Source organism: Pogoniulus pusillus, chromosome 19 (genome assembly GCF_015220805.1).
Source record: "Pogoniulus pusillus isolate bPogPus1 chromosome 19, bPogPus1.pri, whole genome shotgun sequence".
Lineage (NCBI taxonomy): Eukaryota > Metazoa > Chordata > Aves > Piciformes > Lybiidae > Pogoniulus > Pogoniulus pusillus.
The window spans coordinates 16,547,316-16,574,443 of NC_087282.1; the positions used below are offsets into that span (position 1 = coordinate 16,547,316).

At 37.9% G+C, this 27,128-nt stretch overlaps 1 protein-coding gene across 14 annotated transcripts in view; it reads left to right on the forward strand.

Annotated features, from left to right (window-relative positions):
• The window catches only part of TENM1 (teneurin transmembrane protein 1), a 926,028-nt gene that overhangs the window by 554,445 nt on the left and 344,455 nt on the right, over window positions 1–27,128 (forward strand). For all 14 annotated transcript variants that reach the window (XM_064159463.1, XM_064159467.1, XM_064159461.1 and 11 more), the window contains one exon: window positions 18,256–18,344. The gene's annotated coding sequence lies outside the window, so the exon portion shown is untranslated. The remainder of the gene's footprint in view (window positions 1–18,255; window positions 18,345–27,128) is intronic.

A 27,128-nucleotide genomic window follows, 5' to 3' on the forward strand; every position in this document is an offset into this window, starting at 1 on the left:
CCAGTTGTTTGTTCTGAGGAATCAGATTTTTCCCCTGAAAAAGAGACACTGGGGGAATTTTAACTAAGGTTGTTTCTATTTAGCTGGAGCAATTTAGCCCAAAATTTAGGCAAGAGGAAGTCAGGAAAGTACTTCAAATTCATTTATTTTCTATTTATTTGAAAATGTGTTCTTGTTGCAATGGTTTTGGTTGATTTTTCTTTTATTTCAAATGCTCTTTCTATTCTTGATGCTTTTGGAAGCACTGGTGACCTCAAGCACTGGTTAACAACAAGAAACTTCACAAGGTAATGATTAAACTATCCCTGCCTGCTATTCACTGCAGTTTCCCTATGAAGTCCTCTGACTTTTCTGCCACAGACTTGATGTGAAAAGTACTGGAGGGCAATTGACCACTGTGAATTTTTATAGCATGTCACAATTGCAGAATCATCTGTGCGCATAAGACATATTAAATATTCACTGACAAGACCATAAATCATTGAAATGCTAAACACTGAAATATCAGTTTTGCAGTCAGTCATTAAGCAAAACTCATAATCTATGACATTATACATTCCAGTCTGAAATGCAATATTTCACCCCACATATATAAATCTAGATACTCATTGTTTCTTTTCTCTTGCACACAAAGCTCATCAACAAAGATATTTCTGTCAGGGTAAATAAAGTGGCTCAATGTATCATTCTCTTGTCAGAAACAGAGACGTTCCTAGTTAAACTTTATTTTTCATATACAGATTGTCACATCTAAGGGACACAGTCTCTGTTTATTGTGCTTATGAGTCCCAAGCACATCAGTACTTAGTCTAACATGGATGGCATGTGAAATATTTCTACAGGAACAAGTCTGTAAGCTACATTTTTCAGAGTAATACAGGACCTAGTTTGAGCATATGCTCAGGGCCATATTCATCCCACTGGTCACATTCTTTACCTGTTGTTGATGTCCTCTAGTCTCCAGGGCAACTTTAGTAGTGTGCTCCTGGAGAAAACTGGGGTACAACATCTGTCTCAGAAAATATTCAAATCCATACTTACAGGCTGACAGTCTTGTACTTGGCTTTGCTGTCTTCAGATGTCCATTTTGCCCTTGTTTCAATGTCATGAGTGGTCAAATTGGAAGTTTTTCCAAGAAAGGCATTTTTAATGTTTCCTACCACAAGAAGAGGTTACATCAGTATCTCAGTTCAAGTTAGATCACTCTCTATACATGGGCAACACGATTCTAGGGAATCTCTCTCGAAGTCTCTCTAACGCTTGTGATTTGGAAGTGAAATATGTCGCTCCTATGTTACATACAATACATTGAATGTTGCATTGTTTCTACTAAAACCAATCTGTGCATCACACATGATAAACTATTTTCATGAAGTACAAAATTATCAAACGTTTTTGCTAAAGCTTTTTGCCAAATGTATCTTAGTCAAAGCCCAGTTTGCTACTCAGAGATAGTTAGTCTGACTGTACCACAGAAACTGAAAAATTTACTAATTTAGTAAGTAAAAAGCCTTCAACTGCTTCTTGCAATTCATCTAAAACATAACAAGTGAGGCCATCTTCAACAGAAATTAACTGCTTATATGCTTTTGCTGGAACTTCACTTTCTATAAACTATGTTTCAGTGTTGGACTGGGTGTCAGAAGGTCTCCTTCTAAAACAAGAAACTTAGAAGAGCATATCTGAGTATCTTGCGGACTTGCCAGCCTGACCTGAAAGTCTTATCTGATTTCACAGTGCAAGTGTGAGTCAGTTTAGGATTTGACTGAAGAGAAACTAATCTGAAGTTGTGTACAAGATACAGGGCTGTGACACCAAGAGATGAACATACAAGGGAGTTGGCTCAGCCTCCACCTATGCTACTCAGGTATTGCTGAGAGGCCAGGGATAAAGTGTAACTTGGAGGATATCCTGGATCTCATAAAACTAAGCAATTATTTCTGTTACCGCAAGGATTTTGGGAGGAAAATTGGCTTACATGTAGGTAATCTTCTCCTTTTCTTCACTCTGAAACAGTTTCCCTTTTCCCACGTCAGGCCAGCTGCAAAGTGTAATTTTACACAAGCAGACCATAGAGACAGAAGTTTCTGTAAGATGTGTGTCTTGCCTCTGGGCAGGGGGCTTGGGCAGTGTAAACACTGAGATGATCAACAAATGCAGTCAGCAAGGTTCAGATTCACTGAAAAGTTTTATTACTAAAGCTGCATTGAGTGAGACATGTTCATCAATTTCCAGTATGCACAACTTGGTTTTCCTTCCTGTTTCCATCCATATAGTATCATGCTATCATGCCCCCCTGTATTGTTGGATGCATTACATCGTATATAGAGCAATACCAAAGGAAGTGGAGGAAAATAATTTCATTCCATTTACAAATTTAGCCTTTCCAATGGGATACACAAGTGTAGACACAGTTTGCAATGGGAATGAGTCATATTTTCAGAAAGGAAGTTTTGCACTCTTCAAAGCATTCTCACTGTTGCATTCATTGTGTAACACCTCAAATTGCTTCTCAAGTAATAGAACAACTGATACTGATAAATGTAGTATACTAATAAATCAAATACAGACTGGTGGAGAAGAAAATGGAGCTTCCCCAATGTTTTCCTCTTTATAAATTAAAAATAATCATAGCATAAACTTAAAATAGATGGGCTTGTAATATTACTGATGTGAGGTTCATTGGAGGAAATTCTACATTTTTGTATATTTTCTTTTAAAAACAAACCATCATCTTCTCTCAGCGTAACCCTGGTTACAAACCTGATTACTGCTGCACACTAATTCTCTATCATGGAATCTTTGTGCTCAGGTTGGAATAGAATAGAATCAGTCATGGTTGGAAGCACTACAAGGATCATGTAGTTCCAAACCCCCTGCCATGGACAGGGACACCCTACCCCAGATCAAGCCGGCCAGAGCCTCATCCAGCCTCCAGGGATGGGGCCTCAACTACCTCCCTGAGCTATCTATTCCAGACTCTCACCACTCTCATGGTAAAGAACTTCCTCCTCATGTCCAGTCTGAATCTCCCCATCTCCAGCTTTGCTCTATTCCCCCTAGTCCTGTCACTACCTAATATCCTAAAAAGTCCCTTCCCAGCTGTTTTGTAGGGCCCCTTCAGATACTAGAAGGCCACAAGAAGGTCACCTGAGAGCCTCATCTTCTTCAGGCTGAACAGCCCCACCTCTTTCAGTCTGCCCTCATAGCAGAGCTGCTCCAGCTCCCTGATCATCCTCGTGGCCCTTCTCTGGACACACTCCAGCATGTCCACATCCCTCTTGTAATAGGGGCTCCAGAACTGGATGCAGTACCAGAGCAGAATAGAGGGGAAGAATCACCTCCCTTGCCCTGCTGGCCACATTTCTCCTAATGCAGCCCAGGAACTGGTTGGCTTTCTGGGCTGCAAGTGCACACTGCTGGCTCATGTTGAGCTTCTCATTCATCAGCACTCCCAAGTCCCTCTCCTCAGGGCTGCTCTCCAGCCAGTCACTGTCCAGCCTGTATTTGTGCTTGGGATTGCCTCAACCCAGATGCAGGACCTTGCACTTAAGCTTGGATGAGCGATTTGCATGCAAATTCTGGAGTCTTTCTGAATCCCTTTCATGCTGGCATAGATTTTACTGTCCTGAATTAATAGGAGAGAGTTGCCTGACACAATAAAACAAGAAACTAAATCACCCCAGCACATTCAGATTAGCTGCATGCTTCCACAAGACAGAACGCAATTAACAGGTAACTGCCATGAAAGTAAACTATGTCTTTGTTGATCCCTCAGGTAGGTTAAAAATGCAGGAAAAATGAATATAGATGCCATTCATGAAGTGCTTTTCATCTCAAAGGACTTTATAATAATAAAGCAAGGAGATTCCTCGAAATAGAGGATGATCAAAGCTGTTCAAGAGGGTATTCAGGTAATATCTGAGTTCTATTAAATCTTGATAAGCGAGTCAACTTATCACTCATCTTAGTTACTCTTTGTTGTATGGATTGCACTTGTTTTAAAAGCAGTTTGAATGTGGAAACAAGAAGTCAAAGGATTATAGCATAGATCGTGTTCAGAGAGAGCTCAAGTCATGATGTCCAACTTTCTGCTGGAAAGATCCAGCCAGCTCAGGGCTTTAGCATGGGGTCTTTGAAATCTCTGAGATCAGATTCTTTGGGCCCTTGTTCCACTCCTTGACTGTCAATTTCATGCCCTGAATCTGTCAAGTGATCTTACCCTTTCTGCTTTCCAGTGATGGAAAATTCAGACTGAGAGTGATGTGATGAACCTTGTTCTGCTTTGTTTTGTAAGCAGGTTTATATACTATGCAGAATAAATGCATGAGCTTTCATTAATCAGAGTACTCCACAGAGATCTGGGGAGTTGTTTGTTTTCAAAAAGAGAGATAAAAGTTGGGGATCTGCAGCTAGAGCCTTTGACAGCTGGATGCAGTCTAGAGACAACCCACTCTGGCAAAGGAGATTTTTTGAGCATTCAGTTGTTGGGAAAGGCCTCTCTTCCTTTGCTTTCTTTAAGATAGAGGTTTTACTGACTAAATTATCTGACTTTTAAATCTATATTCCACATAGTTGGTGTTGTCCCAGCAGTCTTTTTCAGCTCTTCCTCACTCTAGAACTTTTTACTCTTTCAGACAACCTCAGCAGTCAGAGGTCTCTGTGAAAACGCTCTGAAGTACAATTATTGACATTATTGATGTTTTAATTGTTCTCATTAAGTTCCAAAGACTTTGCTGCATTAAGAAAGTGTGGAAAGCTCTGAGGCATTTGTTTCAGACTTCACAAAACCCAGTTTATTAACATTGGGTTCAAAAGCAAATATTTTCTTCATAATTAGAAAAGTCATTTAAATATATATATATATATATATATATACATGCACACTTCTCTATGTGCACACACACACACAAATAATACTAAATACAAATAATTTCGGGTTTCCTGAGTCTCATTTTGCTGTTTTAAGAAGCCTGTGCCATCTGTTAAGAGTTGTGTGGACCCCTTTTTTTTTTTTTTTTGCACATCATAGGTACTTGTTCTGGTTCACTTCAGTCTAAGTAGCAGCTCTCAGCATATTTACAGGTCTTCCTCAACTGTACGACAAGTGTTGCCTCTCTGTGGTTCAGTAGCACACCTGGGCACTCATATATATATATATATATATGGTTATTTAAAAGGAAAAAAAAAAAAAGGTGACTGCTGAATTTACCTTCAAATTCACCTTTAATGTGTAATAGACAAGGAGCCATACATGGTTGTAGAGACTACCTCTTGTTAGTACCTCTGTGGAGGTTTGGGTGTTACCCACCCCTCCACACTTATGAAAATCACCCAGACTAGATTCAGCCGAGATGGAAATTGGAGTGAAGCTTTATAGTTACAGCTATTTACAGCTTAGCACAATATACAAGCAGATATTTACAATATATACAGCTATATACAGAAATACACAAGTTAAAGAGTAATACAGAAACACAACAGCCCTTCCAGAAGCCAGAGTCCCCAGGAGGGGCTCCCACCCACCCTTCCATCTCCTTTCTACTCCTCTACCTTATCCCAAACTTTGCTTTACATTCAAGATGAATTTGGAGAATCAGCCAGGAGGGTTAGGAAGCAAATGGATTAGTTACACAGACAGCAGGTTAGAGAGAGAAGGGAGGCAGCCAAAGCCAGAGAGCAACTGTGTTATGTATATTTGTAGTCTTGTTTTTATACATCTCAGCAAGCCTATGAGTGAAGTAGACATCACCATTGTTTCCTTTTCACAGCCTATAATCTAATTCTTCTCGCCAAAATATCCCAGCTAGCTTCAAACTAGCACAACCTCCAAAAATAGCCTTCCTTTGTGTGGTTGTGCACATGCAGGCTTGTACATCCTACATGGTGTTTCTATAGCAAAATATCTGTTTTTATACAAATTTCCTGACAGCATGATGGTGCTGTCAGTGTGCCAGATGAATTAGTCTTCTTAGGAAAAATTCAAATAGTAAACACAATTCAACACAGCATCTTGTAGTCAAAATGCTTAAGACTCATAAATAGTGTATTTGTGTGGCCCTTGGTTTCACTTGATAGCTTGGTACCAATAGCTAGAGCCATTTTGCAAAGGACAAGACCAAGTCCATAAAGGTAGTGTGTATTGCAATGCTGTTTTAACCTGACTCATGAATAGCATCTGCAAAGAACACTTCTGCTAAGCACTGAGTTTATGAAGTCTGTGTGATTTACAGATTATCAAGGCTCAGAAAGAAAATGTACAATAGAGTGATGTAAACAATGCTGTAATGGCAAAGGTGGACTAGGTGACCTAACCAGGTCTTTTACATTTCTGGCTACACTGATGCTACGAATTATGTATTTAAATCAAAGCAAACATCTGAAAGCAGAAATTGAGGGAGTTAAAGCAATGCTAAGTTAACATCTTATTTTGTTAATGTTTTCATGGGAGCTTAATAGAAAAGCACATTGATGCCAATTTGGAGTCTAAACTTCTTAAGTCTTTTCAGCAGAGGACTATAGCTAGACTGGTCCTTTTGGAAGAAGGTAATAGTGCCCTCCTGGAGAAGTCAAGAACATTTGTATGTCCTAGCCAGATTAGACATTAGTGTTGAAGCCTTTGTTACAATGTCAACAGGTAAACCCACAGGGATCTAACATATGTAGATGTAACTGCAGATATGTGGCAGTTCATGCAGAAAGTTGGTATTTCAACCTCATTTCTTACATGGCAATGCAGGTTGCTCAGCCAGAATGATTCTTTTTGAGCAGCTATGGCTCACTGGTTTCGCTCTCACTTAGCCTGAGCCCAGTGATTGACTCTATTTCTTCTGTGAGTGACTCTATTTCTTCCATGGCCCAGACTCTGATTCCAGCTGTTTTCCTCATTCTGAAGGTAAAGTGAAGCCTAAAAGCTTCAGCTCCTCAGCATGGCTTCCTGAAACTCTCCAATTTGGATTTGTTGATCTTAAGGTACTTTTCCAACTTAAATGGTTCTACGATTAATTTCTCACCAGTCTGAAACACATTAGATTTTATTTCATGTCATGCTGGAATTAATGACTATTGTTGAATGCCTTTATGGGCACTGGGGTATTCTTTGCCCAAATATGCACAGAAGTCCAGTTTCTGAGAGCTGAGCAGCTAGCTCACGTCTACAACTTACCTATTAGATGAAGGGATGATGGCTCATATATATCCAACATACCACCCATGCATGCATGCATGTTTCTAAGAAGGGACTTTATTCACTGACTTGCCATTTTGGAAGATTAAAGGAGTGGGCTTGAAACTAAAATCAAAACAACATTTCTGTGGGAGGTTGTTTGTTTGGGTTCTTTTTATTTGGTTGGTTGTTGCTGGTTTTGTTTGTTTGTTTGTTTTGGGGGGGGAAGGGGTTGTGGTATTTTTTGTTTGGTTTAGGTTTTTGCACTAGTCTATTGGGGCTAATACTGCCCCAGAGGGTCTATGTTTGGAGAAAAATGATAGCAGCAAGTTCATGCTGCCAAATAAGCCTATGAGCAGAACATTCAAATTATTTTATAACAAACCATAATTTGTGACTTATATAGATGCATCAGATGTTTTAAGGCCTCCAAATTCATTGCCCCTGAATGTACGCAGAATTATCACAGTATCACAGTATCAACAAGGTTAGAAGAGACCTCACAAATCATCAAGTCCAACCCTTTACCACAATTCCCAAGGCTAGACCATGGCACCAAGTGCCATGTCCAATCCTGCCTTGAACAGCTCCAGGGATGGTGACTCCACCACCTCCCCGGGCAGCCCATTCCAGTAGCCAATGACTCTCTCAGTGAAGAACTTTCTCCTCACCTCCAGCCTAAATTTCCCCTGGCGCAGCCTGAGGCTGTGTCCTCTCGTTCTGGGGCTGGCCACCTGAGAGAAGAGAGCAACCTCCCCCTGGCCACAACCACCCCTCAGGTAGTTGTAGACAGCAATAAGGTCTCCCCGAGCCTCCTCTTCTCCAGGCTAACCAATCCCAGCTCCCTCAGCCTCTCCTCATAGGGCTGTGCTCAAGGCCTCTCCCCAGCCTTGTCACCCTTCTCTGGACATGCTCAAGCATCTCAATGTCCTTTCTAAACTGGGGGGCCCAGAACTGAACACAGTACTCAAGGTGTGGTCTAACCAGTGCAGAGTACAGGGGCAGAATGACCTCCCTGCTCCTGCTGACCACACCATTCCTGATGCAGGCCAGGATGCCACTGGCTCTCTTGGCCACCTGGGCACACTGCTGGCTCATGTTCAGGCAGGTATCAATCAGCACCCCCAGATCCCTCTCTGTTTGGCTGCTCTCCAGCCGCTCCCACCCCAGCCATTATAATGACAAAAGGTGGCAAATCTTAACATTTTAATGGCACCCACTGCACTTGTAATCATGTAAATTCTATAACTACTGAAAAAAAGCAGTAATGATTTTTTATATTGCCTCTTACCTGTATTTTAATTATTTGTTGGTGTTGTTCTAGTGAAGTGTATTAGTGATGGAGACATATTGACTGGTTCCCATAGTATTTCAGCCGATACATGTGGAGGACCATACAATATATTTTTGTTTGCATTTCACCTTGTTGATAGATACATTTCAGAGCATTATAATTGATGGTCCAAAGTACATGCCTGTAACCTTTTAAGCTTTACCTTGGAGAGTATATTAAAAGACCAGGAAAGTTTCACAACAAAGCCTTGTCAATATTCACTTGACTTGAGCATTGTCTCACAGGGTTAATGGAAATAATAGGTTTTCACTCTTCAGTAAATTTCTGTGCACGTGGAAGTAAGAATTAGCAAGTACAGTTGCTACAGTAAACAATATTTTCTGCAAAATGTGTCTGAATACTACTGCAATTACTCAATGCTAAATAAGACCACAAAAATGGGCTTAGATTTTATAAAAAAGCTGAGGTTTTCTCATTAGAAAAATGAGAGATCACTCAGAGTTTGCAGAGTGTGTATTTAATTAGAAAGAACACTTACATAACATTGTTCCCTGTCTATACTCCTGTGATTCTCTGTACTCTGACCTGTAAAAGGCATTTGCTCTTTATTGCACATTACTTAGTGAAGTCTAAACACTTAGGAGAAACTGGTTTGTGTATACGTTCAATATAATATTACCAGTAACTGAAGGAAATACAGAGTATACTCCATGGTAGCATAAGCTCAGTCTGTTGTTCTGGTGTGTGCATGTGCAAGAAATCTCGTGTTTCCAGGCTTGCTCAGCAAGCACAGTTTAATTTTTACTGCTGTAATTAGAGCTGAGCACAGAAGTCAAAACTGGGAAGTGATCCTCTTATTTTCTCACTATTGCTTAGCCGTGAGCTAAACGTGCTATTTTCAGTTTGCTTACTAAAAGAACAGTGGAAAAAATACTAGTTGCACTAAATGTGTAGATTTAAAAGAAGCATGTAAAACTACCATATTTAAAATATGTTCAACCATAATGTTTAAAGTGCTTTTGGCTACGAAAATATTACTTTTACTAATTTTGAAGTGTGTGTGCAAGAATATATATCTTTTTTTTATTTTTAGAATTACTTTGAGCATTGGGAATGCCACATTGAATGCCACAGGCAATAAAAAGAATTTTAGTGAAGAAGTACTAATAATAACTCCATTTCTACTTTAGTTACATTTCCTTTTTTTGAACAAACAAGAAAAAAACCCAGCCCTCTCCTCTCTTATCATCCTTGAGTGCCCTTTAAATCAGGACACCGTTGACACTTTGTTTCCAATTAACAGTAAAAACCTTCTTTGATCCTTTGGCTTTTTTATGAGATGAATTTATATTTTCTAGACTAACATGCATGACAACATAATTCTCCACACTCATTAATATTCGACTTCTTTGCTTTAATGAGGGAAATGAAGAGGAATGGAATGTCATCTGCTTATCTAAAGCAGCAAGGACTTTGCTAATATTCACAGACAAAAAAAAACCCAAACCACCACAACCCTACATTTAAATAATATTAAAGCTGTGACACATTTGGCCAGAATCAGGTCATTCCAAGTTAAGCTTGACACTCAGAGCTGAATTGTATCTTTATGTGTTGTTTTCCAGCAGTTAAAAAAAATACATTAAAAAATGGGGAAAAAACCTGTTTCTACTCATGGATTTTCTTTCATAGTCTTTTTGACATAGGATTTGTGAAAAGGACAGTGGGTTTGTTCCTATGAAATAAAGAGCCTCCAGCATCTGGTGACTCCTATGTGGTACATAGTTGTGTTGTCTAGATAGTGGCCAAATCTTAGTGAGATCCTTAGAGGCTAAGAATAGGCACGATGCCATTGAGCTTATTCCAACTGGTGGTCTTGATCATGTATATCTCTATAGTACAACTCCAAGGACAACTCCCATTTTAGTGTTGTCCCCGTTGTATTCAGGTAATCCAATTTTTCATAGGTGGTTACTGCTACAACTGGATTCAAGCATGGCATACATACAGTTTGTATCCATTCTGCAGTAGCACAAAATCTCCATTGGTGATTTTCCATCTAGTTTATAAATATAAATTGGCAAAATGAATGCAAAACTTGGGTTTTGAAATATTTTGATTGAATGGAAAGACTGCACACTCTCCCATTTCCTCTTTCTGATTATTAATGTTATTATTATCATGAGTTTTTTTTGTACAAGAATGTTAACATTTTTGTGATAGGAGTTCTTAACTCCAGCTCAGAAGGCTGGGTATCTAAAAATATCTCTTAGTTACTGCCTAAAATAGCTGCTCTCAGTCTATTTAAATGCTTGTACTAATACTTCAGTAATATTTTAGTAAGAGTTCAAAGAATTCATGTTACTTTAGCATTTCAAGAATGACTTTCTCTTTCATGATAGGAACCTGCTCCTGTAATTTTTCCATAGCTGTGAGATGTTTTTGAGCACAGAATATTAGAGATCTTTATAAAGAAACACAGATCTATACCAGTAATACATTTTAGTGCATGATGGAAGCTCTTAGGTCTGTAGCATTACCACTAAAATGGAAATGCTGTACATTATTGTCAGAAAAATTCTCCATTAACATCAGACTTGAGAACTTGAAAAAAAGACCTGGCACCATTAGATTACACATGGAGTTAAAAAGAGTACACAAAGCCTGCAGCCAGGAAAGGATAAAATAAAATACAGTTGGAATGTAGTTGAGCAAGAAAAGGTAATCTACAAGTTAAGTTATTATAGTCTAGCTGAAATACTGTTAGTATGACAGACTTGAAATGTTTCTCAAGAGAACTGTACTGGAGCAGTATATTTTTCTTTTCTTTGTGAAATATCCTTTCAGAGCATCCTATTTTGAAGGTGTTCTCCTGATAATGGGTACTCTTAACCTTGCATTACTAATACCATCTCCTGATATCAAAATACAAAGACTTCTAGCAAAAATCTACCAATTAAAAGTGTTAGTTGAATCAAAATTTCTCCCATGCTTGAAAAGTTGTGAAATCACTCATTGCTTTTCTACAACCTTTTCTATATGGCTGACATGTTTGGCATTGTAATGTCAGAATCTTATGAACAGTTGTGGCTGAATCCTGCACCTTCCATAACAGTTGAATCCAATTGGAGCATATGAGACATTGAATTACATGTTGAGGTATGGTCTCTGAAATAGTTTGTGTTTTGATGGATGGACACATGTCTGAGTGGGGTTGGGAGAAAAACTAAAGCATGAGATGCAGACATGGTAGAACATGGTGGAGACAGGGTTTCTTTGTGTATGAGGATATTTTCATCTTGCTACCATATCAGTGGTTTTTCAGTCAGCTTTGTGCTATATGTACAATATTGGAATAGGCGAGAGGTGAGAAAGCAACACAAGAGAGAACCTGGAGGTGTATGTGAAGTGCTAGAAGTGGAGGAGGAGGAGATCCCACTGTATGAGTCGTGCACTGAATCTTGTAAATCATGTAGGTTTTGTGTCTATCTATAAAGATACATTTCCCTAAGATGATAAATAAAAAAACTAAGAAAGCAAATGGTATGTCAATTGTACGTCTTAATACTTGCAAACAAGGTTTGCTCAACTGTCTTAAGCCCACAAGCTCCTATACTGTGCTCAGTGCACAGCAAAATGGGGCTCTAATTTCAGGTGACTCTTAAGCCAACCAGAGCTAAAGCTGTGCAGATATATTTATGCAAAACAACGATTCAGTATGTTCATCCTCTTTAACTCAGGTTTGCAGTTTTATATCTTCCATATGGATGGCAGATTTAGCTGAGGGGAGCAAAAGATGTAACAAACAGATTTTAAGATGATAGTTAGCAAAATGCTGTGAATACTGGAACATCCATTTAGTAAGGGCAAAGAAATATAGAGATCAGAATTCTTAAGTAACAAAAGGGAATAAACCAACTATAGTAATGGCAATATACTTCTCAATATTCATTGGTGCCATATCAAAGCTAAAAGACTTATTTATAAATATTTATAGATGGAAGCATATTTCAGATGATGTAGTAATCTTCTGAAAGTTTTAGTACTGTGAGAAGTTTATATCCACTGCACTGGAAGGCATGATTTCTTGAAGAGCAGAGCACAGCTTGCAGCACTGGAGTTTCTCCAGCATTGCTGTGCCATAACCTTCAAGTGTCATTACTTAAAAAACACAATAAAGCTTCACACTGTCCCCTTTTATATCCTTTTATACTTCTTTCTCAAAGCTGCTAACGAAGCCTTTACTTAATAGTAGTTACTATGCTATTAATGATGTGGATAACTCCATCACCAAGTATTGCCATGATACAATTGGCTGTGGTCAGCTGAGGTAGTCGCAGTGAGAAGTATATATCTTATGACTGTTGCTGAAGACCATTGAACAAAATCCCTAATTTTCTTTGCATGGTACAATATAAATTATTTTATATATTGCTTGGATATTTTTCTGCCATACAGTATAAAAGGAATATAACTATAGTCCATTTCAACCCTGAGAAGCAGTTCTTTAGAGATAGGCCTGTTATCTGAGCTGGTGGCATGCCACAGCTATAGGTAGAAGCAAGGCACATTGTTTATGCCAGCTGCATGGCTTCAGTCGCACTTATGTTTGATGTCAGCATGGTGCTGCTTCCCTGTATTTGAAATGTCCTCTGGATAAAAATTTCCATCACAGCTGCCTTAACCAATTGACAGAACATTCTGTCTGAGGGTGCAGATGTGCAGCTCCCAGAGCAGAGATGGATAGCTTCTATCAGTACTGGAAGAAAATGAGCCTGTCTCCCAACCGTAAACTGAAAGATGTTCTCATGATCAGAGATGAGAATCAGTGTTCACCAATTCTTAGGAAGAAGTAGGCTCCTTTTTCATACTGGTTTCCTGTTCTGCTGTAGTCTAACTATCTAAAGCCACGTTGCTCAGACTACTGTTCTACATAGAAATGAGTTATAATAGCTTGTGGATATCTTCTTTGGACACCTATCAGAAAATGATAGTAGAAAATCTTGTAATAAGCAGATCAACTTCTGCAGAAAGTTGAAGAATGAGCCAGCATAAATTTTCAGATGGATAGCTGCTAGTATAAGCCCTTCTTTGTCTGGATGCCTTTTCTTTTGTGTATCATATCAGAAAAGAGAAACCCTTTGAAAAATATGGAGTAAATGCTACTCAGACTAGGAGAGAACTTGACAGAGCTATTGTAGATCTTTGGTGGCAGCAGAATTGCAAACAGCATGAACAATACGTAGGTTAAATGTAGCAGCTCTGGAGATACTTCAAATCAGCGTTATTTTCTAAGAGAAATGCAAACTGTAAGCAAACCTTTGCTCAAAAGCTAAAAGGAAACTGTGATACATGCAGGAATGTCACTTAACAGGTAACCATTGTTTTGATGAGCTGTACAGTTTATTATGCACCATTTATCAGCATAGGAGCATATCCAGGTCATTACAAATGTGATGTTCCCTTACTCAGCCATACTGCTTTCTGTGCATATTTCAGTGACAAAAATCATTTTCTTGTCCTGTTTCTTCCATTTAGGCTAATAATAGCTGAAAAGATTGACTTTGATTCTAGAGAGTGGGTCAGAAATGTAACTGTCAATTCTTGAAGATTTTTTCCCCCATTACAGTTAATCCATAGCTGAATACAAAGGCCAGAATTCCAGGCAAAATACAGAACCACAGAGGATGAAAATCCAAAAGATAAAGATGTTTCTGTCATCCCTACCCAAGGTTTAAGCCTTATTTGCAATTCTGCAGTCTCCTGATGAAGTAAAAGCCTTAGTACTTCTCACATTAGCAACAGAGAAATCTAAACCCTATCTTTAACTTCTTTTTGTATTTCCTTCTTAATAGTGTTCCTTAAGGGTAGATTAAATTGGTGCTATAATTTTTAAAGGGTGGGATTGTAAAAAACATAAATGATGTAGTTTTCTTACTCTACAATCTTTAACTAGATTGGACACTTTTGAGAGCTTGATCTTTGGACCTCAAATGTAATTTTGGCTCTAATAAACAGGCACCATTTCTTTTTTTTTTTTTTTTTTTCCTTTCTTTTTTTTTTTTTTAACAGTAAGGGAGTTTCATCTGGAATCATTGTGGCAAAAAGTAAAGTGCCAAAATGTTATTTAAGGAAACATTTTTCACAATGTTGCTTTCTCGGATACAAATTAAAGCAACTCCACATAAAGCGTAATAGTGGCAAAGAATTTCTTCTATTCACTTATATGAAGGTTTGGAAATTGGTGAAAGTTGAAAGCTGGAATTTTTAAGGAATTAAATGGACAATACTTTGGAACAGAATAATACTACAGAAGAGATAAAATGCTTATTTAAGATCCCTGCCATGCATATTAACACCTTTTTAAGTTGAGAACTTTATCTAATAATGCCTAAGGAAACAGTGGTCTTAAATTTTGGCTTTCATTCTTTATTCCTAATGTGATATAAAGTGCAGTGGGTCTCACATTTTTAAGGCTCCTGTCCTACAAGGCTGCTGAAAGCTGGATGCCTGTTGAAAAGCATCTGTAACTACCTTTCTATTGCAGACCTTTACGACAGACGGCTATTCTTACCCGAATAGGTATCTTGCTATGCCTTTATGGATCCCATTTTAAAACCACTTATTAAAACTGTATTTTCCATTAGTTGTATTTTATTCTTTGTGTGTTCCAGTATTCACTACCAATGGCACATTTCCTGTTATCTTTTCACAATATCCTAATTTTGTAAGATATCTTACTGCCATCTTTGTATTTTAAAGTTCTTGAAATTTTCATCTCTCAGGCTTGTTCATGTGATAGTGTAGAGGTAAAAGGGAGCAAAGAAAATGTGGCTTGAACTTCATCTTTTCTACTATTTTGCTCATTAAGCTTTTTTGCATCTTTTTATGATATTCATTCATTAAAAACACACACATATCATCAGCTGCTTTTTAAGCTATGCTTGATGCTACTGATCTGAAGAGTAAATCAAGGGTTTATGTTTGCATTTTAAAACCTTAACATACAGATGTCATGCAAATACATTGAGCGTTTGTTTAACCAAAGACTTTCTTCTCCTTTTCCCACTTTATCAATTGGGGTTTTTTTTTATGCAGGAAATAGTTATGAATGATTCCCTTAAGCTCACCAGTGCAGCTTGGGGAAAGAATATACTTTTTGCCTGGGACTGGAGAAAGATAACATGTCAGAATCTGGTGTTAGATAGAACTGGTGTGTTTTCCAGTGTAAATTTGGGATCTTGTCATATTTGTGGAACATTTCTGTCTTTGATATGCTTTCAGTGTGGAAAATAATTTATAGAATCATAGAATGGTTTAGGTTGGAGAGGACCTCAAAGATCATCTAGTTCTAACCCCTCACCATGGGTAGAGACACCTCCCACTAGAACAGTTTGCTCAAGGCATTGTCCAGCCTAGCCCTGAATACCTCCAGGGAGGGAGCATCCACAACTTCCCTGGGCAACCTGTTCTTCTTATGTATGTATTGTATATTATGTATTTTATATTGCAAATCACAGAAGTTGAGATGTTGCTAATTAAAGGTTGCAATACCAATACTGCCTCAGAGGAAAAGTAGTTTTGAGTCTTCCCCTGTGTCCTAAAATATATTTTGATCTTATACTTGAAATGTCAAACATTGAAGGTGAGCAAAGCAATTACTGATTTCTGTCAAGTATGTGGAAATCGTAATGCAAAACATTTGGAAGGACAGCAGAGAAGAAGGGAGGTTTTCCAAAACCAGAGTTACTGTAATCCATGGAACACACAGTTCCAAGTATTTTTGGGAATACAATATTTGTATTATTTGCCTGAGCAAACAATTTAAGATGAGGATTTCAGTGATTTACCTATTCTCTACTGGCCCCTAATTATTTGCCTTTGAACTAGGCTTGTCACTGCTTAGTGATAGGTTGTCACCTAATTTGTATGATCTAGACTAGCGAAATGAGAGGATAGTGTTTTGTCTCACTTTCTATCAAGCTATTCCACTGTCTTTACAGAATGTGTATGATTACAACTCCTCTGGTGTTTCACGAAAGAGGAATAATTTACACTGTAGTAATACATTCAGTGATGGTTTACAACAGCATTAAATAAAACTTTACTTCCTTTAAATGAATTATCAAAAAGAACCAGAAAGAAAGAGCAAAAGAAAGGGGGAAAAGTAAATAAAACTATACCTCCTGGAAAGAGAAAGCTCTTGATGAAGAGAAAATAAATTTTGATCCATGACAACTAGCTGAACAGGGAAACACAGTAGAATAAGATGAATCAGAATACCCTAGGCAAAACAGCAAAACGTCCATCTGAAAGCATGTACTCCTTGAAGAAGAAAACTCTACTGAAATCAAGAAGCAAGATAAAGAGATGTAAGAATCAAAGCACATATTAAGTATGTTAAAATCAACTCACAGAACAGAGACCCTAATTCACAAACAAGTGCATTTATCACTTATCAAAGTGCTCAACAAATATGGCATGCTTTTTAGCGGAAACATTCGTGCTCCAAGGTGATACGCATACAGCAGAAAGATAAACATGTGCCCTTTCCTCACCAGAACTTCTGACATCTAAAGAGAAAAACTTCACTGGAAAACTAACAGTAGAATTAGCAGCCAGTAAATACTGACAAACCTTAGAGACACCTAGGGTTGTAATCACATATCTAATCTCAGTTTTTTCTACTTCCATTGCAGACACATGAAAATAATACACTAACACATTAGCTCTCCCTGATCAAAAAGTATATTTGCTGTTATTAATGAAGTACAAAAAACCCCTGACTTTCTTTTTTTACTGCTGGGCTGCTTTTAGTATAATCACTTCCTAGCTCACCCTGTTGCTAATTCTAAATGAAGGTTGTCAAATTACAAAGTGCATGTTGTTGTCAGGATAACCTGTTGTTATTATATGCTAATACCGTGTGTTAATGAGGTGTTAAATACCCGGGGCTGCCGCATGCTTGATCTAAGGGAATATGAGGACCATGAAATAATACAGTATCACCAAGGTTGGAAGAGACCTCATAGATCATCAAGTCCAACCCTTTACCACAGAGCTCAAGGCTAGACCATGGCACCAAGTGCCACATCCAACCTTGCCTTGAACTGCCCCAGGGACGGCGACTCCACCACCTCCCCGGGCAGCCCATTCCAGTGTCCAATGACTCTCTCAGTGAAGAACTTTCTCCTCACCTCCAGCCTAAATTTCCCCTGGAGCAGCCTGAGGCTGTGTCCTCTTGTTCTGGCACTGGCCACCTGAGAGAAGAGAGCAACCTCCCCCTGGCCACAACCACCCCTCAGGTAGTTGTAGACAGCAATAAGGTCACCCCTGAGCCTCCTCTTCTCCAGGCTAACCAATCCCAGCTCCCTCAGCCTCTCCTCGTAGGGCTGTGCTCAAGGCCTCTCCCCAGCCTCGTTGCCCTTCTCTGGACACGCTCAAGCATCTCAATGTCCCTTCTAAACTGGGGGGCCCAGAACTGAACACAGTACTCAAGGTGTGGTCTAACCAGTGCAGAGTACAGGGGCAGAATGACCACCCTGCTCCTGCTGACCACACCATTCCTGATGCAGGCCAGGATGCCACTGGCTCTCTTGGCCACCTGGGCACAACAAAACTGAAAAAAAAAAAAAGTCTATTGATCTATGCTTGGATGCATTTTTTAAATATCACTTATCTTTTTAAATTAAATTATTTAAATGATCTAAGAGATACTGGGGTTATGTAATATCATGTCTCATGTCTTATGTCTCTCTACATGAATTCCTATAAGCCATTTATCTTCTTTCTTTAGGGTCCAGACCACCAAAGTGCTGCACGCTACATAGAAAAAAGCTGTATGGTCCTGCATTGAACCTTGACAATAATGGTGTTCAAAACTTGGTAAGCTGATGTCTTAAATAATCAAACTTACTGATATTGGTAGCCTTATTCAATATTTAAAGTTGCAGTTTTGAAATGTACTCATTTTTTCATGAGAAGAGAGGAATCTGATGAATGTCTACAGGGCAGTGATGTGCCTCAGAAATAGTTCTACTGAAATGAATTACTTTTTTGACTGAGTAACTTCAGAAGGCGTTCACATCAATATGGTTTATAACATGTGGAAAGGAAAATTGACAAGAATTCTTTGGAAAATAGAGGCACTACGTCCTCACTACTTCATAAACACTGAAATAGACATTCTCTTATTTAAAGATGAGTGAAGGGGTTGATATGTTCCTTGCTATCCAGTCTTTTGAAAGGAATCAATCTTACTGAAAACCACAGAGACGCAAAGCTATTAAACGTGAAAGGAAAGACCATTGTTGAATTTGGACTGTACTGCCACAGAAAGGGAGGAGAACATTAGGACAAGCTTTTCTTCTTACTACTTTTTGTAGGTGTCCGTTCTAGGAGACTGCTTAAGTTAGCCCATTTAACAACCTCTTCCTTGCCTTTGCTTTTGAAACACATTGACATTTGCCCTTCTTAGTTCTGGAAGCAGCCACATACATCCAATAGACTGGGTCCAAGTATGGAAAACAGCAGTGTCATAAAGCTTAATTTCAATAACAAGCTTCAGCAGCTCAGAAAATGCATACTCTTCATTCCTCTTACAGTGGAAAGAAGTATCATTTAGCCTCTAACAAGGAAAGAGGTAATGAGTTAAAGATTTAGTGCTTGTGTTTATAGAGGGCTTGTGTGAGACTATCAGTTGGGGCAAAGTTAGCTTTTATTTGATTGCTTTTTGAAGATTTTTTCCACTCACATTTGAAATTCAAATTTAACTTCATGGAAAATAGATTGCTGTCAATCTGCTTTAAAAAATGATAGTATGTTGTATCTGCCTGGTAAACATATCTTCATACAGCTTAATATAAAAAATGCTGTTTTCTAAACTTCTGAAATTATTAATTAATACCTTTTCCTCTTCTGTTCATCTACACAGAAACAATAGAGCCTTTTCTCACTCTCATGATGTGCTTTTCATTAATAGAGACTAATGTTCTTTGTAAAGGTCAGTGTTGTTCTAACAGATAAAAAGATGAAGTCTGGAATATGGTCTAGTTGTCAAAATGTGAGTAGAACCTAATTTGCAGATATCTAAATTGGTGCTTGTCTCCCAGATGAGCGATTCCCAGTGACATCTATAGCTTTACTAATTTTTGTATTATTCCCACATCATCAGTCAGGAAAAAAGCAGCTGCTGTGGGGCAGGCTAAACCTTTTTTCTATTTCTGCCTTGCCAAGACTGATTCTAGCACAACTCACTGCAGAAACTCCTTTGCAGCTTACATCCCAGGCAGTTCTCATCATTCTGACTTAATTCTTCAGTAAGGACTGAGGGAACAGGGTCCAGGGAGACTATCAGCATTGAGTCTTGCTCCAAAATGGTTGAAAGCCATTGCATTTAGTTGCAGTTGTTGAGATAAGTCACCTGATCAGCTTGATCAGTCACCACCTGTACTCACATTGAGAATAAGCAAATGCCTGTATCAATTTGTTCTCCATGACCACTGAGAGTTTAACACAAACTTTACATTTGATAGAGTATCTAGTAAAAGGATAATTATCTCAGATAAGGTCCTAAAAAAACCCAAACAACTGTCTTTTTTGAAAACTTAAGTAAAATTATCAAATCATTGAGAATTGTGGCAGTTATAGTAATGCAAGATCTGTAACAGAGGCAGTAAAAAATGCATGTAAGCCCCCTTCAGCTGTGCAAAATTTGGTCAGCTGCGTGCCATTTATCTATATTTTATCACAAAGCACAGTGTCAAAGAGTATCACTACTCTTTTCTATTTATCATTCAGCTGAGCTTAGATCTCTTTATTATTTCTACCCAAGATTCATACTATTTCTGTATTTTTTTACTGAGATTGACAGATGAGATCCATTTTGTTGTAAACTTTGCCAGTGCAGTTCCACAGATAGATAATAGTCTCTTAAGTAATATAGTGGGTTAAGGTCCCATCATCTCAAATTCCACAATTCAAAGCTATTGGAGCTGCTTTACTGTGTGCACCTTCCATTTGTAGACCATACTATATGTATGTATATATAGTGCAGTTTCCTGGTTTATATATACACACATGTGCTTATCAGTTTGGAAATAGCTAAACTGCACACAATTCACTCATTTAGAAACAGAACCTTTCAGCCAACCATTAGTTTTTATCCCAAATATTACACCAGATTTTTTCAAGCTGATTTTTCACTTCCTACCCAATATACAAACACTGTAAAGAAGGGTTAGGTTAAAGGAGCATGAGGAAAAATTCTACGGTATTTGAGTTCTCTCTCATATGAGAACAACTGTGTTTCTTATCCAGTGTTGTATACTGAAGATTAACATTAAAGATTTTGCAGTTAGGATGAATAATGCAAACATTAAAATTTACCTCAGCTATAACAAAATTGTAAGTTTAACATCCTGTCCCATGCTTCCACGCATTGTTTAGTCAGGCTTACACACTTAAACAATTTCCCAAAGGCCATTGCAGATTTATATTATATTCTGCTTTCCTGAAGTACTTGCTTGTCTACAGAGTAAAACTGATAAAATTATATATCAAACAAATGAGATGCATGTCAGAAACCTATAAATAATGAATTAAATGCTAGTATACTCATAAATATTACAGAAAAGACCAGTAGGTTCCAAAAGTGTATTTCCCTTATAACTTCTTACTTAAACTGCAAGGACATGATGCTGTTTGGAGGCTGAATTATATATATCTGGATTTATAATTAGTCCAGCTATTAACCTTTTCTCCAGTTTCTTTCTTTGGTGATATACTGTACTATAAATTTCATAAGATATTATCTTGCAGAAAATGTGGTTTTACATAAATGCCTCATGCATATTTTATAATCACTTTTAATGTATTTATTCTGGGACTGATTCTCTACAGCCTGGTACTGGTGCAGTCTTACCTGTACAGTATAAATATGAACTAGGCCAAGGCAGAAATTTCTGATCGCTTACAGCAAGCAGACTTTATTGAGTTTTGACTGGATGTGCATCACATAGGTTCCATGGGATTGAAGTAGGTCAGAACTTAAGTTTAGGAGTAACATGCCTGGCAGACTTTGTAGGTACACCCAAGGACCTACATCACTGTATAACAAAATTAGCAAATCTCATTCATCATGAGCCAGTAATTGACTGGTCAAACAGGTAGCTTCAGTATGTTTCTGTTCTATTTTCCTCATTTTGACTGGTCTAAACCCAGGCAATGCTCAGCTTTGAAGGAAAAAGAAGTGACATAGCCAGGTTCAACACACCTCAGGCACCGAGAGGTGTATTTCTACCTGTCTTTCTACTTACCTACCTATCTGCCTGCCTGTCTGCAGGGATTTCTGCAGGTGACCAGACTTCTGCATCTAGATCTCTAAATGGGTTATTTTTAAAGAAGAAGTTTCATCATAACCCTCAGCAGAGCTGATGACAGTCAGTAAATGGGTGCACATTAATACTGCATTAGCAGTGTAAAACTACGGGCCTTCACAAATGCCTGCCAGAACATGACCCAATCTGGATTGTTACAATGGCTGCCCATGTACTTGTAATTTGCCATCCATTCAAAAGCCAAAACTTCAGAGATTAAATCACTTAACTCTTCACAGGAATTTCTCTTGAAAAAGCCAAGCACAACGTTGGTTTGCTGTAGCAGTTCAAAATATATCTGCAAACAAGAGTCTAAACTCAAACCACTTGTTTTAAAGATATTTTAATCTATTGCTCTGTTACTTCATATTTGTATCTTTTAAAACAGTGGGTTTATGCCTATAGGGGTTTCAAAAGTCAAAACTGACAGTACATATTTAACTATCATAACCACCCAGCAATTATGTTTACCTTCTGCATTCTCATCTAACTAGCCCTGCAATCTAGGAACTTCTGCGCATATTGGGGTTTCAGTAGAAGTTAGCATTAATGAAATAGAGTTTTAAATTTCCCTAGGCTCAATCTAGAATATAAATGTAAATTAGCAGAGAAAAATATCAGCCTTGAATACTAACACTTTCATCACACTACTTTCAGTTAAAAAAAAAAAAGTAGTAAGGGATAGGGGAGACAGTCTTCTGCACCTGGCACCCCAAACTGCATTAGCAATTATCAGAACATTTCTCTAATTGTCTGTATGCTCTAATACTGTAAGACTCAGCCACCTTCCAATTACAGAGCAATATTCTCTGTCTGATAAACAATGGCTTTACAATTCCATTCTCTCTTGAAGACTGCCTCTTAAAAAGATTCTTTTCTTCCTAAAAAGCAGGCATAGAACAAATGTGGCTAAGTATTCTTACTTCACGATTTACGGGTATGACAAATCTTGCAAATTGATTGCTTTTTCCTGACATTCCTATGGCCTCTTTTAGTATTTATTTTCATTCAGTGTGTTTTCTGTGTTCACACTCTGCTTTGTTGACTCTTATCTCCATCATCACTGTGTTCTGATGGCAAGCAAGTGAAAATAATGGTATGAATATTTACCTTGCACATGTTATTATTAGCTTCAAACTATTGACATGGTGAGTGCCAAAGTATCAATTCTTGTTATAAAACACTGAGATAAGCATACTTAAGGAACTGCTCCTTCTAAAATTTGTCACAGAGATTAAACATTCCCTACTGTTAGACCCAGTTACATATTGTCATTCTTTACCTACTCAGAATGGTTGATATCTTTTGATCTTTTGATATTTTTAGGACAGCGTTCTCTTAAGTCTCTTATCAATATTCTGACAATTTTGACTTCAGTTCTGAAGACAGTTCAGTGTCTTCCTATCAAGTGAATTTGGGGTGCAGGTTTTCAAGTGGCTCCTGAATGGCAGCCATCCAGTATTCTTGATTACCTTTGCTATAAGACTATTAGGATACTACCTTCGGCTGTTGATTGTCTTGCAGCTTCTTACTAAACTGAAGATGAACAAAAAAATTCAAACCACCACAATTTTCAGTGAGATGCCTCTCAAAATCAATTTGGTTTAAAAGTATTTGATATAATTTAAAAGACATTCTTTTGCAAGCTAGCCTCCTAGGAAGCACTTAGGAGCCTAAGTAAGATTTGAATGTTTATGTTTCAAAGCATTTTTAATGCAAGAAGTCTGCGTATAATTATCTCTAATTAGTCATCTCTTCCACTGAGATTTATAAGCACTTAGTTTTCCTCCTCTCTACAGTAGCTCTACAGACTTCTTTAACTGCTAGGACTATTTGACAAGATGATCTCTGGATGAGATTTCAGACTCGCCTGATTCCATTTTACCTGTTGCTTTAGGACATTTCTTAATGAGGCCACAGTTACTTTCATGTCTAATTAAGCTGAAGAGATTAAGATATTTAGGTCTTGGTTTTGTATATGTTCCTAAGGGTAAATATATGAGCAAGAGAGATCAGCAAAAACACAAGAAAGAAGAAAATCATCAGGAACACAGTGGAGTGTTATGTAACGAAAGGGCACAGGGAAAGGGAGAAGCAGTTTGAGTAGATGAGCCTTCATAAAGAAACCTCACTTTGAAATGCCTCAAAAAAATATTGCACTGCACTGTAAGAATTTCCCATAACACAACAATTATGCAATTATCAGATGAATCTGAACAGAAACACAGAATAAAGGAGTTAATGACTTTGTATACGTAAAGAAAAATTCTTTTTAGAATTTCCTTCCTATGCAATAAAGTACACTGTAGACTAACCATGAGGTTGATGAAACAATAGAACCAAAACAGTTTATGAAACAAGCTTTTGGTTTTTAAATGTTCCTTATGGTCTTTGGCATCAGCTTTCAGTGCTATGAGAGGTGTTACTTTTATTTCACATAGGAAAGAAAAAAATCCCTGCTAGTAGTAAGTTTAGTCTCCAAAAGTGCTTTACCTTAGTTCCACTCTAATGAGCAAGTTGATTGACTCAAACCTCTTTTAGCATGTATTCATATTCAGGAACAAACATTTCACTGAATACTTTTCAATAATGATTTTTAATAATCATCTTTCTTAGTAAAAGACTTCTAAAATCTTCTAGTTTAGATGCATTTTTCTGCACTACCAAAGGACTTCCCCTTAAAAGTGGAAGGCATTTAAACTGATCTTTTCACAGCTCCAGCTCTTCAATTATCTGGGAGTACACTTACTTAGCTATTTCACACATTCATTTCATATGCTTGTGGTTTGTATTGATTCTTTCTTAAGAACTGAAAAAAAAATATAGATGCTTTTAACGTTTTTTCCCCACTCTTTTTCTGTGGCCTAGAATTCATTTTTATTTGGATATTGAAGGGAAGCTCAGAATACAACTGGTCTGTTTGGAGACTTCTGCCTTTCAAGAGAAATCAAGAAAGGAAATCTTTCTCTTTGTCAATTGGAAGTGGATTTTATTTTCTTTCCAGTTTACCAGAACAAAACCAAGAGCTTAATTTTAAACTAAGTGCTTTACCTTAATAAATATAATTTCTTAGAAATAGTTTAAGGACAGTTAAGTATCTGGTATACCAGCTACACATCAGCTACCATTACCCAAGTAAGGTTTACTGGGGAAGTGGAGAATCAGAAGTGGTGACAGGAGCATTAGCACCACCTTGTGTTCATGCGACAGGAAAATAAGTAAGTAACCCCTCTCCAGCCATTAAAATTGCAACACTTCTCTGCTCTCCCTACAACACATTAAGAACCCTTATTTGTGGGAGAGGTGCATAATTATTTTATTTTTTGGCGCCATAAGTTTAGAACAATCAATTCACCCAGACAGGCGGGAAATGATCAGGACACAAATTTGTAGTTCAGGGCAGTGGTTATGGTGCATGGACAGCTGAATTATTGTCAGGCTTCTTGAAGCAAGATAGTTTAGATGTGGATGTTGAAAGATGATTTTCAGTTACTTACAGGAACTCCTTCTGAATGTGAGAGATGACACTGTGAAAACTATGGAGGTCCTTTGAAATTTTAACAAGTGAGTAAAGGAGACAGGAACCATGCAATGATGGAAAGCCTTGGAGAGAGAGTCATTATCATATGTTTGCATTATTTCTTCATAGCCTGCAAACACGACAAGAGACAGTGCTGCTTTCTTCAGTCTTTTGGATGGTAGAAACCATTCTGTAAGCAAATCTATTTCTGGTATATTTTTTTACCAAGATGAGTGCTGAAATACATCGGTTTTCATTTCTCTTTCAAAAATATCCACTTTTTTAGCTATTTGCTTGGTTCTGGGGGTACAATTTCTGAAATCCTATCAGAAATTGCAATTACTTCTCTTTTAGGTCTACTACATGATGCACAGATATGGCAGAAAGTCTGGGCAAAACCTGTTCTTGCCGGGAGCTGGCAATAATACAGGAGTGCAATTTCAAATATGGTTTCTGTATCTATGTGTATTTAGCCTTGCTTCACAAAATTCCTCTCTTCTCAGTCAGAGGGAGATAGAAGAGCAATTTTCCCTATTTGCTGGACCCTTCTTTTCATCCAGAAAGTAAAAACTTCTGTCTGGCATTTCATACCTCATTTTTTTTACTTCTTAATCCTCTACAAATTTGACTGCTCTCAGGCTAAGGGCAAGACTATGTCTGTGTGTCACTTTAGTGTAGGAATGGAACTAGAAAAATATATAACATAGTACATTCATATCTATAAATTACCCTGATCCTCCTTTACATTTCAGTTTGTGTAATGATCTGTGTGGTTTGTCAAAACGAATACATATCAGGTACAGCTAGACTTGCGTCATTTCGTCTTGATCATGTTTTACATCCACATCTCATATGTACCTACACCAGACTGAAGTATCATTTTTAAATGGTAACATTTCAAAAGCACTGTGCACAACTCCGAATGATGTATCAGTCTCATTAATGTTATTAAGTATAAATAACTGGATGTAAAAAAATAATTTAACCTTTGGTTACCTTTACTCAAGAACCTCCTCAACCATGTCCTTTTGGAGTCTGGTAATGTCTCAGATGTCCTTATAATTGTTTTGTCTGTTACATAAGGGGCAGGCCAATGTTATTAGTGCTGCTCAATCCCTTCTGTCACTTTCTGGCAGACAGCTGGGCTCTGAATGCCCTTCGTATTTGGGTAGCTTCCTACCAATATTAAGTAACTTAATGTAAATATTTAGTCTCCTTTTGGAAATATTTTTCTCTTAGCTTGTTGAAAAGACCACAGCAAACAAATCAGCCCTTGTATTTCAAACAATCTTAACTACCGTGTTCGGGTCTGGGGCTTTGCCTGCTTCCCTGCCTCTCTGTTTTGAAGGCTGTTAACTTATGAAGGAGTAATTTCCATAAATGGCACACCAACCAACCACTTCCATTCTTTAGGGGAGTACTCTACTCTGTCTTAGACTTGTCCAGGAAGCACGCTTCTAAACTAGGAAAATTCCCCAAAATGTCAGAAATTTTTGAGGACTTCACCTGGTTCAAAGGATAGGAGTCAAAAAGAGAAAAAATCCTCATCATTCTTGGAAGCACAGGCTGACAGAACTCTGGTAATATCCTGTGGTGATATCCTACCTTACAGAGGTTGGGAAAATCTTACTCAGCTGTGAGATCAGCAGCTGTTTCTGGTCTCAACAGAGGTTGTTGCAATGCAGGCAATGATCTCTGTTCCCACAGGAGAATAGTTTAAAACCAATGCTTCAGCATAATCTGGGTACCAGTTAAAGACACTGAGTCTGAAAT